The sequence below is a fragment of the Cryptomeria japonica genome, chromosome 8 (genome assembly GCF_030272615.1).
Source record: "Cryptomeria japonica chromosome 8, Sugi_1.0, whole genome shotgun sequence".
Taxonomy (NCBI): Eukaryota; Viridiplantae; Streptophyta; class Pinopsida; order Cupressales; family Cupressaceae; genus Cryptomeria; species Cryptomeria japonica.
Window position 1 is genome coordinate 531,223,142 of NC_081412.1, and position 12,072 is coordinate 531,235,213.

The 12,072-nt window shown below is 34.1% G+C and overlaps 1 long non-coding RNA gene across 1 annotated transcript; it reads right to left on the reverse strand.

Annotated features, from left to right (window-relative positions):
• Nucleotides 1-9,166: 9,166 nt before the first annotated feature.
• LOC131063711 (uncharacterized) lies at nucleotides 9,167-10,447 on the reverse strand. The gene is made up of 2 exons (XR_009111121.2): nucleotides 9,964-10,447; nucleotides 9,167-9,695 (listed from the first exon to the last, which is right to left on the reverse strand). It is a non-coding gene; the product is annotated as an uncharacterized LOC131063711 (long non-coding RNA).
• Nucleotides 10,448-12,072: the final 1,625 nt, after the last annotated feature.

Consider the following 12,072-nt stretch of genomic DNA (forward strand, 5'->3'; position numbering starts at 1 on the left):
TAGATGAAGTTTGTAAGTGAAGGACATATCCATGACTACAACTCAACCTAGATCCTTGAACTTGACCTTGCATAGAGATAACATAATATATAGATCACAAGGTAAATAATAAACTAAGACATTCTATAACAAATCCCAAAATATATAAATTTTCAAATAACGTACATTATACAATTATAAAGCTAAATACTTTTTAGTTAAAAATAGTATACCCTCACATTATTATTATTTTTTGATAGGTAAAGGTTTGATTTTATTTAAAATTAAAATTGTCAAAAATTACAACAAAAGTCCATTGATAATATGAAACACCACCAATCCAAAAAACCACTGTAAACATCAGGGGGAATTTGAAACACATAATAACACCACCCTTGATCTCCAAGAACAAAGCCAAGTACAACGATGACATACAATAAACCACCCACCTAGAATTAAGCAAAAACCTACTAAGACACACAAGCAGAAATACTCGACAAGTCATACGAGGTGCATCATCCCTCTTGGTCCACAATGCATACAAAAAACTCCAAAAAAGACATTATGCCAATTGCACAGTGGAAGCATCAACCACCACCCTCTTCTTGTTATTTGAAGAAGTGCCCATCACCTCTTCTATCTTCGACTTATTGGGACTCTTCAAACCTGAAGGACGTCCCCTCTTCCTCTTTGACTCTTCCTATTTCTCATCCCCACTCTAGGATGCTTCCTCCAATTCCTCATAGTGAGCTCTATTTTTTAGAGTGCGTAGATAATTCTTAATTTCACCTAGCCCAATTTTGGGCCATAGCATGACATATTTCCTTGTCTTGATGAACACACCAAATGAAGAAGGGGTGTAGAGGGGGAGTAACTTCTCTAACATGCAACCAATCTCCACCTGGCACCACGAAGCCTTCACTTGGCCTTGCTATCGCCATGAAATATGCTAATCCCCAAAACTACTCCCAAATGCACTGCATAACAATCCAAAAAGCCTCTTCCTTAGAGCACAATTCAAGACACAATGCCAACAAAAGGGAAGTAATGTTAATGCTTGTTCTATATTTGTACACTACCTTTAGGAATGACTCCCCTAAAACCACAGACACCTTAAATGGAGGAATTAATCATCCTTGAACTTGAAAACACACTTTAGATGCTCTTCTGAGATCCTACCCCAAAATTCCACCATGAGCTTGAGCATTTGTAATGAGAAGTTCACCTGCATATTGACTACCCAACCTTCAGCTCTGAAACAAAATTCACTAACTATTGAAATGAGAAACAAAACAATCTTGAGAAGTAGACCAAATAAATGTTTGGCATACACACATCAACCGAGCCCACTTCACACTCTTCCCAAAAAGCATAATGACGACACTTAACTGATTACCATTTAATGCAAATGGTACCCCCTACGTACTATCATAAGAAGTCATCCCTACATCCAATCGACCGAAGCTATTCTGGCTCCAAAATAGACCTTTCGTACAACGTGATAGCGATGTGTTTGTCAATCACAACCGTTTATTGTACAACAGTGTAAAACGCACGACTAACACGTGTGTTAGTCAATCTGTACTGCCGTTTTGGATCTAGAATAGATGCGTCTCATCCAATCCACCCCCTCGACAATCTTCCCATATCTCCTCTTCAATCTCAAACTTTAATTCAACAAACTGCATTGACAAGTCATCAGCCTCCATATTGACCATCCACCATACATGAGAGATTTTAAACTCTTCAAAAGATAATAATTTCTCCCTAACGACCTTTACTACCTTGTCAATTTTCCAATTCTTAGAGCCACCCTTAATAATAACATTAGTAATAATATCTGAATTCCCCTCCAAATGGACCAAGGAAGTCAATAATTTCTTCACTAAGTTAATTACGAGAAGGGTCATCTTTGCTTCCGCAACATTGTTCGTTACCGGGTCAAGTCCCAACTTACTCCATGCTAATGTTTGTCCCTTCCAATCTCTAGCAACACATCCAGCTCTTGATGAACCAGGGTTCCCTTTCGAAGCTCCACCAAAATTGAATTTGATCCAACTACATTTGGGAGCTGACCATTCCACCTTTTCATCATTAGAAGTTGGAGGATTAACTTGCCATGACCCATTAATAGGCCTATACCGTCATATTATTACCATTATATTCATCTAAATTAATTAAACTTATGTACCTTATTAAATCAAGATAGATTAACCAAAAGGAAAGTTCATTTTCTTTTATACTAGTTTCAAATTTATTTCATTTATGTTTGATCTTTTGGTGAATTTGAATGGTTCTAATAAGTCTACTAAAAATCAAGTCTTGTAAAGAATAATACTATAATCATAATGTAGATTACCTCAACATAATAAATCCCCTTAATCGAAGATATAAAATCTTCTATAAAAGAAAAAAATTATTGCTTTTTCATATGAGAACCCTCAAAGTTTATTTATTGAATGACGACAATATATTATGGATTCCAATTGCCATCAACAGTGGGGTCATCTTTGATCCCAAAATGTTTCTTTATGCACCACAAAATTAGTTTTCTTTCATTGAAAACATGAAAAATTGGATAATGTTCATGACTAGAAAATGATCATTACTCCACTCTATTAGGAACAATACCAAAGACAAATCGATTTAAAATTCAATTGAGAAGATTATTTCAATGGAGCTTAATTTTTAGCATTTGAATCCATCACAACAACACTGGGCATCCTTAAAATTTACAACAAAATCCCAATTTTCAGCAAAAAAATGTTAGTCAAGTGTGCTAGGCACTCTAGATCTAGAGGTTTTTCCATCAACTAAAACTTTAGATTTTGTATAGGGATGCTTTATAGATCGTTCCCTCCAAAGTTAAACCAAAAAGTGTTGGTCACATGTGTAAATTGACATAGACCATAAGTTTTTGCTTGCTCAAAATCTAGAATTGTATGTCTCACTTTGTTGTTTACAACTTTGTAACTTTTAGCTGTTTGATTTGTAACTTGCACACAAAAAGGAAGGAAAAATGTTATGTTTTATAGGAGTTTGCCTAAGTTAGACCCTAGGTAGGAATTAACCTCCACTACAACTATGATATGATGCAAGAGAGAGCTTAACCCTCGTAGGCCAAAGGTTGAAAACCTTAAGGAAATGTTGAATTGACAAATGATACCTTTTCTACAAACTTCTTGCCTTGAAGCCTCACAAAAGGTTGATATTTCTTCATAGGATTTGATGCATGCCTTTATTCTGGAGGAACCCGTATACTTGACTATGATTGTTGAACTTGAATGCTTAAATGTTTAACTTCAAATCTCTCCTATAATGCCTTGAAGATGCTTGATTGTATTTCTCAATTGAAGTGATAAGAGAATAAATTCTTGTAGAAAGATGTTCAAATGAGGGGGAGTGAGTTGTATTTGTAAACAACTTACATGTTTTGTGCTTAAATTTCTAAGAAGGTCGACATCAAGGAGCACTTTCCCACTCTACATTTTCTTGACCATTAAAGGTTGAAATTTGGGCCTGAAAAGGCTAGGTGCCATAGTCCATGCAATAAGAAACAAAACCAAAGATAGTGAGTTTAGGATTGTGTTGGCCTTCCAAATTTGGTCATGGATTAAGCACAATCAATCATGAATCAAGAACATGAGGGAGAACCACCAAAGTGAGCCAAAAAATAGTGTGAATTGTAAAGGTATACAATTTATGACACTACAATATTTAAATGCTACAATATTTTCAAATACCCATTATAGCTACACCAACAAATATGGACTAGAAGATAGTTTACATGAAGAGGGCATGGACCACACCTCTCACTCCAAACAAATAGTCTAAAATATCAACAACTATTCAAGGAGATAATTGTTTACATACATTTGCTATGATAACTTCCTCTAAGCTTAAACTTAGAGAGTATTTATAATGGTGGATAAACTATTAGACATTCAAAACCTAGGCCATTTTGTACCATGACCAACAAAAGCCCAAATAACCAACTCCAAAACTATTTCAAAATGATTAAATTATCTTTTAATGGCTACAAGACATCAACCCTAATAGTAACACTATAGTAGATTTAAAAATTATGGTGCAAACCCAATCCTACCCAAAATGGGCATTTGAGATGCAAAAAAGACTTGATGTTGAATGCAAATAGCTAGAATAAATGCAGGAAGCTATAGATAGATGTGAAAATCATGTCATTCTATTTGGCAATCTACATTTGTAAATAGTTTAAATAAGTCCTCATTTCACCTATTTGCTCTTTTTTCATTTTAAAACCTTTGTCCTAGCACTTTGTGGTATCAATACATTTTGATAAAATTTTATGTTGACAAACTTACCTTTCAACAAACTTGTATTTTGAAAAATTGAGTTTGGAAATCTTTGATGAAGACTCCTCTCACTCTTTGTCATTGTTTCTTTTTCCTTGTGGGTGCTCTTGAAAACAAAAAAATATATTTTAACATTTCAAGAAATTCACAAACTTACGAACTTGCCAAAACTTGGATTCATTCTTCCTTTCTTTCTCTTCCTCTCTTCCCCTTTCTCTTCAATGCTTCATACTTTTGGTGAAATTGAAAACCAACAATCCAAGTTGGCACATCGACAAGTTCATGATCTCCCAAATGTGTTGACATGCCAAACATATTTTTTTTCTTTATTTAACATTGTATACACCTAAAAATAGTCTGAAGATAGTTAATTAAATACACGGTTATTTGATTAATCCCCCTTCCCAATTAATTAAATTCACAAGAAATTTGATTAATTTCTCTATTCATCTACTAGTAAATAAATCTACATGATTTATTTATATAGTTCATTTCATATCCCCTTTTGATTAATTAATTTTAAATTAATTAATTCCCCTCATTTTAATCAATTCTTCTAATTCCTAATTAAGATTAACAAACTCAAGTTTGTTGAGATTAATTATCATTTTCCAAATTATTTGAATTTCTAAATTCAAATGAGCACATGCCTCCTAACTTTTAACCACCTAACCTAACCATCCCCTAACCTAACCCATTCCATCTAACCCTATCCTATCTTGCACATTCTAACCTCCTTATCCTAACCTCCTATGGTGTGGATATTCTCCCCTTGAGACACATGGCACCTTTGCCACATTTCTCCTCCCTTTGACACTTTCCCTCTCACGAGCAAGGCTCCTTGACACTTGTCACCACAGAGATGACAAGTGTCCCTTCCTCCATCCTCTTCTCCAACTTCCTCAATCTTGGCCCTTGATATCTTCAGATCAGATCTGGACCATTGATTCCTGCCACCTCAGCTTTGGCCTTGGAGTTCCTATAAATATCCCCCATTTTGGAGCAATAAGGATCCCTTGCATTCATATTTTTAGCATCATTACTATAGGCAATTTGCTTTTCAATTATCTAATAATTAGACTTTTGGATTAATCATAGCATGTTAATCTAGTTTCTTAGATCATGAATTTCATATCATTTGCATAATCAATCATGATCAAGTAGCTATTCAACTCTTGAGTTGCCACTTTGGAGGTCATTGCTCCGCTGAGAGCCAATCAATCCAACACCTTCAAGGTCCTCAAGAATAGAGGAAGATGGGACATTTCAAGGAAGGCTTATGGTTTGCATCTTTAATTTAGTTTTCAATTAAGCTTTCCATTATGTTTTATTGTCTCAATATATGTGTATGCCTTTCTTATTTACCATATTTTTAGCATCACAAACATTTGACTTCTGCTTTGTTTTGTGTCATATATTCAAAAGGTTCACGAACTTGTGAACTTGCTAAAACTTATAACTTGTTCCTTTGTAAATATTTTGGGAGGTTCATGAAATCATGACCTCCTTGATGTTTTAAATTGAACGCACAAATGAAACTCAGACACATTTGTAATTTGACATTTTCGTGAGTAGCCTAAGTATAAGGAGAAACAAACATAATATAGAGAGATAATTGAACATAAGAGCCTATTTAAGATACCTTGGATTGATTATAAATAGTGGGGCAAAATATGACTAAGAAACACATGATGGAAGGGACTCGAGCAAAAAGACACCACAAATTTGAGTCCCAACAAGGCCATGGAGGTCATAACGCTTGTGATATGTCACATAAATCTATAATATGAATTTGGAAGGACTTGGGCAACATTTTTAGATGGTGTTACTATTTGTAATAATGAAATTTGCAATACCCATGTCATTCACCATTTATTTTTATGACTCATTTTGAGGAGATTACCTTTGATACGTTGACACATTGACAAATGACATAATTTTATATAAATTTAGGTCATTTTCTCTATGCCACCTATTACACATATTTTTACACTTATATTGTTTACTCCATTCCTATGTTCACACATTCCACTATATTTGTCCTATCTACATATTTATTACACCCATTCTTGTGCATGCTTCCATGTACATGTTTCCCACCTTGATCCACCCCTTTTATGTCCTATGTCAAGTCCACAATCATGAGGTTAGCTCTGGACCCTCAAAGTTGATCTTTTTAAATTCAAATTGGCTAGCTCTAACTTGTTGCAATCCTTTTCCTTCTAAAGGACAACTAAACACAAATTTATGTTGTTTATTGCTATCTCCTTGCACTTAAAGTATTCAATGCATTCACTTACACATATTCAAGTATCCTCTCATTTGACAATTCATTCACACTTTAATTGGTGCACTAAAGAAACCTAAATGTACTCATATTCTAGGAGCATATGTATGTTTGAAGAGAGTTATTTTTTTAATCTTGAAGACATATTTCTGTGAGATGGCCTAAGAGAACAATGTCCCCTTGTGACATAACATCAACATTTTGAAGATATTTCTATAAATTGCTTGTCTTTAGATACTATGAAAGATGAAAGAAACAAAGACAATAGGATGAGTAGAAAATTAGATTTTTACAAGTTGTTAAATCAAGTTTTTAAGTGAAGGACATATTTGTAGAGGAGGGGATTTGTTACCTCCAAGACGATGAATCTTAGAGGACAAATCGATCCACCGCTACCTCACTTAAACTGGCACTTAGGATGAGCAAGGGGATACGAGATATAGAACTAAGATAATACAAAACAAACAGACCTTCTAGACAGTTCTAGTAGCTCTCTGTGACTAGGACGAACACATGAAACTAGGACTCCAACGCGACGCACTACCGTCCTGCATGGACAGAAACAAAGAACTGTACAGAGAAGGGACTAACAGTTGTATAGATAAATGAAAGAAGTACGATAATATAAAATATAGGCAACTAGGAAATAAAGTGAAATAAGAGAAAAGGGAAGAAAGTAGACAAATGATAGGTCCACGCTATGAAGCCTCCAATCAAATGAATCTTCTCTAATGCAATCTGCACACAAGCTAGAAAGAAAAAAATGTTTGGTGCTTTTTGGGGACCTGCCTCAGTCAAATCCCTATTTTGGTGTTTCCACCTCCATAGATAGCCAGATAGATTGATAGAATAAAAGATAAAATGCAAGATAAGATAAATGATAAATGATAAATGATAGAAGAGGGACTTGATAAATCCCAAAATGCTCAAAGATAGGATAAATAGATATATATTACCAAAGAGGCTTGAGAAAGCCAAGAGAGATGCAAAAGAAAACTGTGAGAGCTTGAGAGTGTTGTAGCAAAATAGAGATTGTTGTAGCAAGCGAGAGCCGGAAAAAGTTGTGAGAGCCCAAAGAATAAGAGAGATTGTGTTCAAAATCTAGAGAGCTTCAGTGAAGAGAGAGGATAGATTTAAAAGAGATAAGAGGAGGGAAAAGAGGGCTGGCGAGCCGTTTTAGAAAATTCCGAGCCGTTTCCACTGACCAAGATAGGTGACAAGTGGAAAGGCACACTTAGAACCGACATTCGAATGTTGAGATTTCGCAGGACGAATGCGCGATGCACGGATGTCCGCGCGACGCACTAGTGTCCAAATGAATCACGCTCGAAAATGACAGAAGACAAGTGAGACACACGACTAACATGAAACAAAACCTGATGGATAGCTGTTGAAAGGTGTCTTGAGCATCCCGAGAGGGAAAAGACTGATGCAAGGGTTGACGTGAGCCTACTCAGGTGCTAGAGGAATAGACACCAAAGTGGTTACAAAAGATGTAGGTCAAATTACAAAGGGGTATGCAATTTTCAACACTACAATATCCATGACAACAAACTCAATGTGGATCCTTGAATTTGACTTTGCATAGAGAAAACATAATATTCTGATCACAAGGTAAATAACAAACTAAGACATTCTATTCCAAATCCAAAATGTACAATTTTTTAAAATTATATACATTCTTCAATTATAAAACTAAATACATCCTCACATTATTACCATTAAATTAATCTAAATTAATTAAACTTATATATTTTATTATATCAAGATAGATTAACCAAAAGGAAAGTTCATTTTCTTTACACTACAATGTAATTTTATTTCATTTAAAATATATGTTGTTTGTCAATGGGTCCTTGATCTTTTGATGATATTGAATGGGTTCTTGATCTTTTGGAGATGTTAAATGATTCTTAATGATTCTACAAAAAATTAAGTCATATAAGAAATAAGACCGTAAACCGAATAATTAAAATGATCTTTGATGATGCTGAAAGGTTCTCAACATTAAATGAATCTTGATCTAAACAACTTTGAAGAATGAATACCCTATAAAAGTAAAAACTTATTGCTTTACTCTGAAAGTAAATTCCTTGTTGAAGGACGACAATATATTATGGATGTCAATTACCATCAACAGTGGGGTCATCTTTGGCCCAAAACGTTGCTTTCTGCACCGCGAAATCAGTTTTCTCTCATTGAAAATGTGAAAAAGTGGATAAAATGTTCATGACTGGGAAAAGATCATTACTCCCCCACTCTATCGGGAACAATACCAAAGACAAGTCGCATTAAAATTCAATTGAGAAGATTATCTTAATTTTTTGCATTTGAATCCATCACAGCAACAATGGGTATCCTTATAATTTACAGCAAAATCCCAATTTCAGTAACAAAATTATTTAGTTCTGCAAAATCATTGAAACGAATTGAAGTTCAATACTTCCTGACCGGAAAAAGATCATTACTCCTCCACTCTATCGGGAACAATACCAAAGACAAATCGCATTAAAATTCATTTGAGAAGATTATTTCAATGGAGCTTAATTTTTAGCATTTGAATCCATCACAGCAACAATGGGTATCCTTATAATTTACAGCAAAATCCCAATTTCAGTAACAAAATTATTTAGTTCTGCAAAATCATTGAAACAAATTGAAGTTCAATTCTTCGTGAGGTTTGAAACGATCTCCTCTTCAAATCACCTTCTAACAAATGAACAGAACAATCTTCTACATCTAAGCATAGTTTTGGGATTTTGAATTTAATCAATGACCAGAACAATCGAGTTTGTAGCATAAGATTGCATTAAGCCTTAGAAACTTATGAGAACTGGATAGCTTGTTGATGCTATTAATCTGGGCATTACAGGGAGAATAGATTCAGTGACTGTAATTTGAGAACCCAAAACTCTAGTTATATACTTCTGCAACAGTTCTGCCAACAATCCCAGTAGAATCATCCTGTCCCTGCAACTAGAAATTCAAAGCAAATTCCTGAAGAGAAAAACTTAAGCCCATACAAGGTAAATTCTCCTCAGATGAAGAAATTGAAACTCTGCAGATTTCATCAACTGCCTTGGATTTCTTGATTTCTGCAACACATTTCATAAAATTCAAAAGAACTGTTAGAAAGTTACTACTACTAGCAGCAAAATTTTTGACTAATTAGAAGCTTTTCAAGAAACAGATCTGGAAGCAAACACCTCCCATACCCAAATCTCAGAAACATAGCTAAGTAAATCACCTGATTGTAAACTATAGCAACATAAAAATGCATTCACTTCCTTGTTTTTAAGCTTAAGGGATTAAATTTCAACAAGAAGTCATTTGAGAAATGAAATTGTATCAGTGAAATCTGACCTTGAGCAAAACAAGATCTAACAAACTTCCTTCCTTTAGCTCTCTAACATTCTGTTGATGGATCACGGATTGTAATCTGAAACGATGATGATAAAAAAATCTTACACAATCAAAATAAAAAATAGCAACATTAGTCTCATAGATTGTGAAATCAGATATCACAAAACTTTCTGAATTTGACAAATCTGATCAATAACACTAGCTCTGGTTAAAGATCAATTGGTTCCAAATTTTGGATTAGTGAAAAGAGAAAGCTCAAACTGCTGCTTTCAAGCTTTACACTTAGCCAAACCCACAGAAAATCTTACTGAATCCTGATATCATACAAGACTTCTCAATCCATGATTTGTTGCTTCCAACTCTTTAAATGGAAGAAGCTTAAACAATTAACAATTAACAATGGTGAGAGGGCTCCATGAAAATAACACCGCACCAGCTGTTTACTTTCTAGAGGGTTCCACATAAAGAACAATATTGGACCAGTTATTTACTTTCTATCCACTATTTACCTTCTAAAAACATGGAACAATCCAAAAATGCAGGAGGATAAGATTTTATCAATGTGAAACACACCATAATCATGTTTTACCCAGTATCAAATGGGCCAGAGCCTGCATTCAACTGTTCAAAGGTTCCCCACCTATTGTACTGCTTTAAGGAATGGAAATTTGCTTATGAGTTGCAACCCATTAAAGATGGAATGATTGTGGGGGGAAAGTCTTTTGCAAGTCTACTCACTATCTTACCCAACTACTGACATTATCTTCATCTTCCTCATATATTAGCTAACTCTGTGGTAGTTTATCAATAAAAAATAGTACACTTTTGCCCACATGATCTTAATTCACATCTTGCCATCATTCTTAAAATGGACTATGATGCATTCGTCTAGAAGAAGATAGCACCCATCTTAATTCATTCCTCTATATGACGAGAATGCACTTATTTTATCTTAAAATGGGAAGGAATGGTCCATGATTAAGCTTTACACTATAATTGCCCTTCCTAAGCTAAATAATGTAATTATCTTAGAGTGAAGGAATTCCTTTGTTTACAACATAGAGCATGCAAACCCTATTTCCTCTCACTTGAAATCAATAAGTGAAATTGAAGGTTATGTACTATATTAATTATAATGGGCTAATAAGATTGTAAGGAAAATATATTCTGTTTGAAATATATAATTACAAATTTTATAAAAGTTTTAATATTTTTTAATAAAAAGTGATAAATATTGTTTCATCATAAGTGAAGCTATATATAGAAATTTAACAATTATAAAAGTGTTAAGAGAATCATAAGAAATAAGTCTTATATCATATTCTTTTAAGTATATATGTTGTCAATAATTATAAATTTTTTACTATATTTGTTCTTTGATAATTCAAGCAAGGGGCATGGGCCCTCTCCCTTTCTATTAATATATTGAGAGAAATGCATACAAATTCCTATTTTGACTATGGGCAAACGAATTGATAGATCGTTTACAAAATGGTAGTCAATATATACCATATATGTTGAAAACAAAAAATCCCTTACGTGGAGATAACTAGAAATTGATGGTCAAGTATTTGCGCCAAAAAATTGCTAATAACAACCTATTTTAGAACTAGAGGCTATGAGAGAAAATTGGTGAGATAGATAGTAGTAGCGTGTAACCATTATAAACTCAAATCTAGAGATTACTAAACATTCCCATGTTGAGAGCATGAACAAACATTTAGGAATTATAAATAATAAGAATTGTCCTCCCCTTTTACTAGTCCCACACTTCACTATATAATTTTAATGGCCTTGGATGCCTTGGATAGGTGAATTTCTCTTGAAGAGGGGAAGACTTTTTTTGGGACACTAAGTTCCATGACATCCATAATTGAGCTATTAAACCTTGTAATACCTTTGGGGTATTCTTGTACGATAACAACCTCCTTGATCAATGCTATTGACCTTTACTCAATTCTATGTACCATTCCAATAGAAGCCAACCCTTTGAATTCTAAACCACTACATAGGAAAGAAGTTAGGTTGACACATGGGTCACTTTGTCAACAACTTTATTTATGCATACCTTGAACTTATCACATATGTCTAGTATTTTCCAAAGGCCTT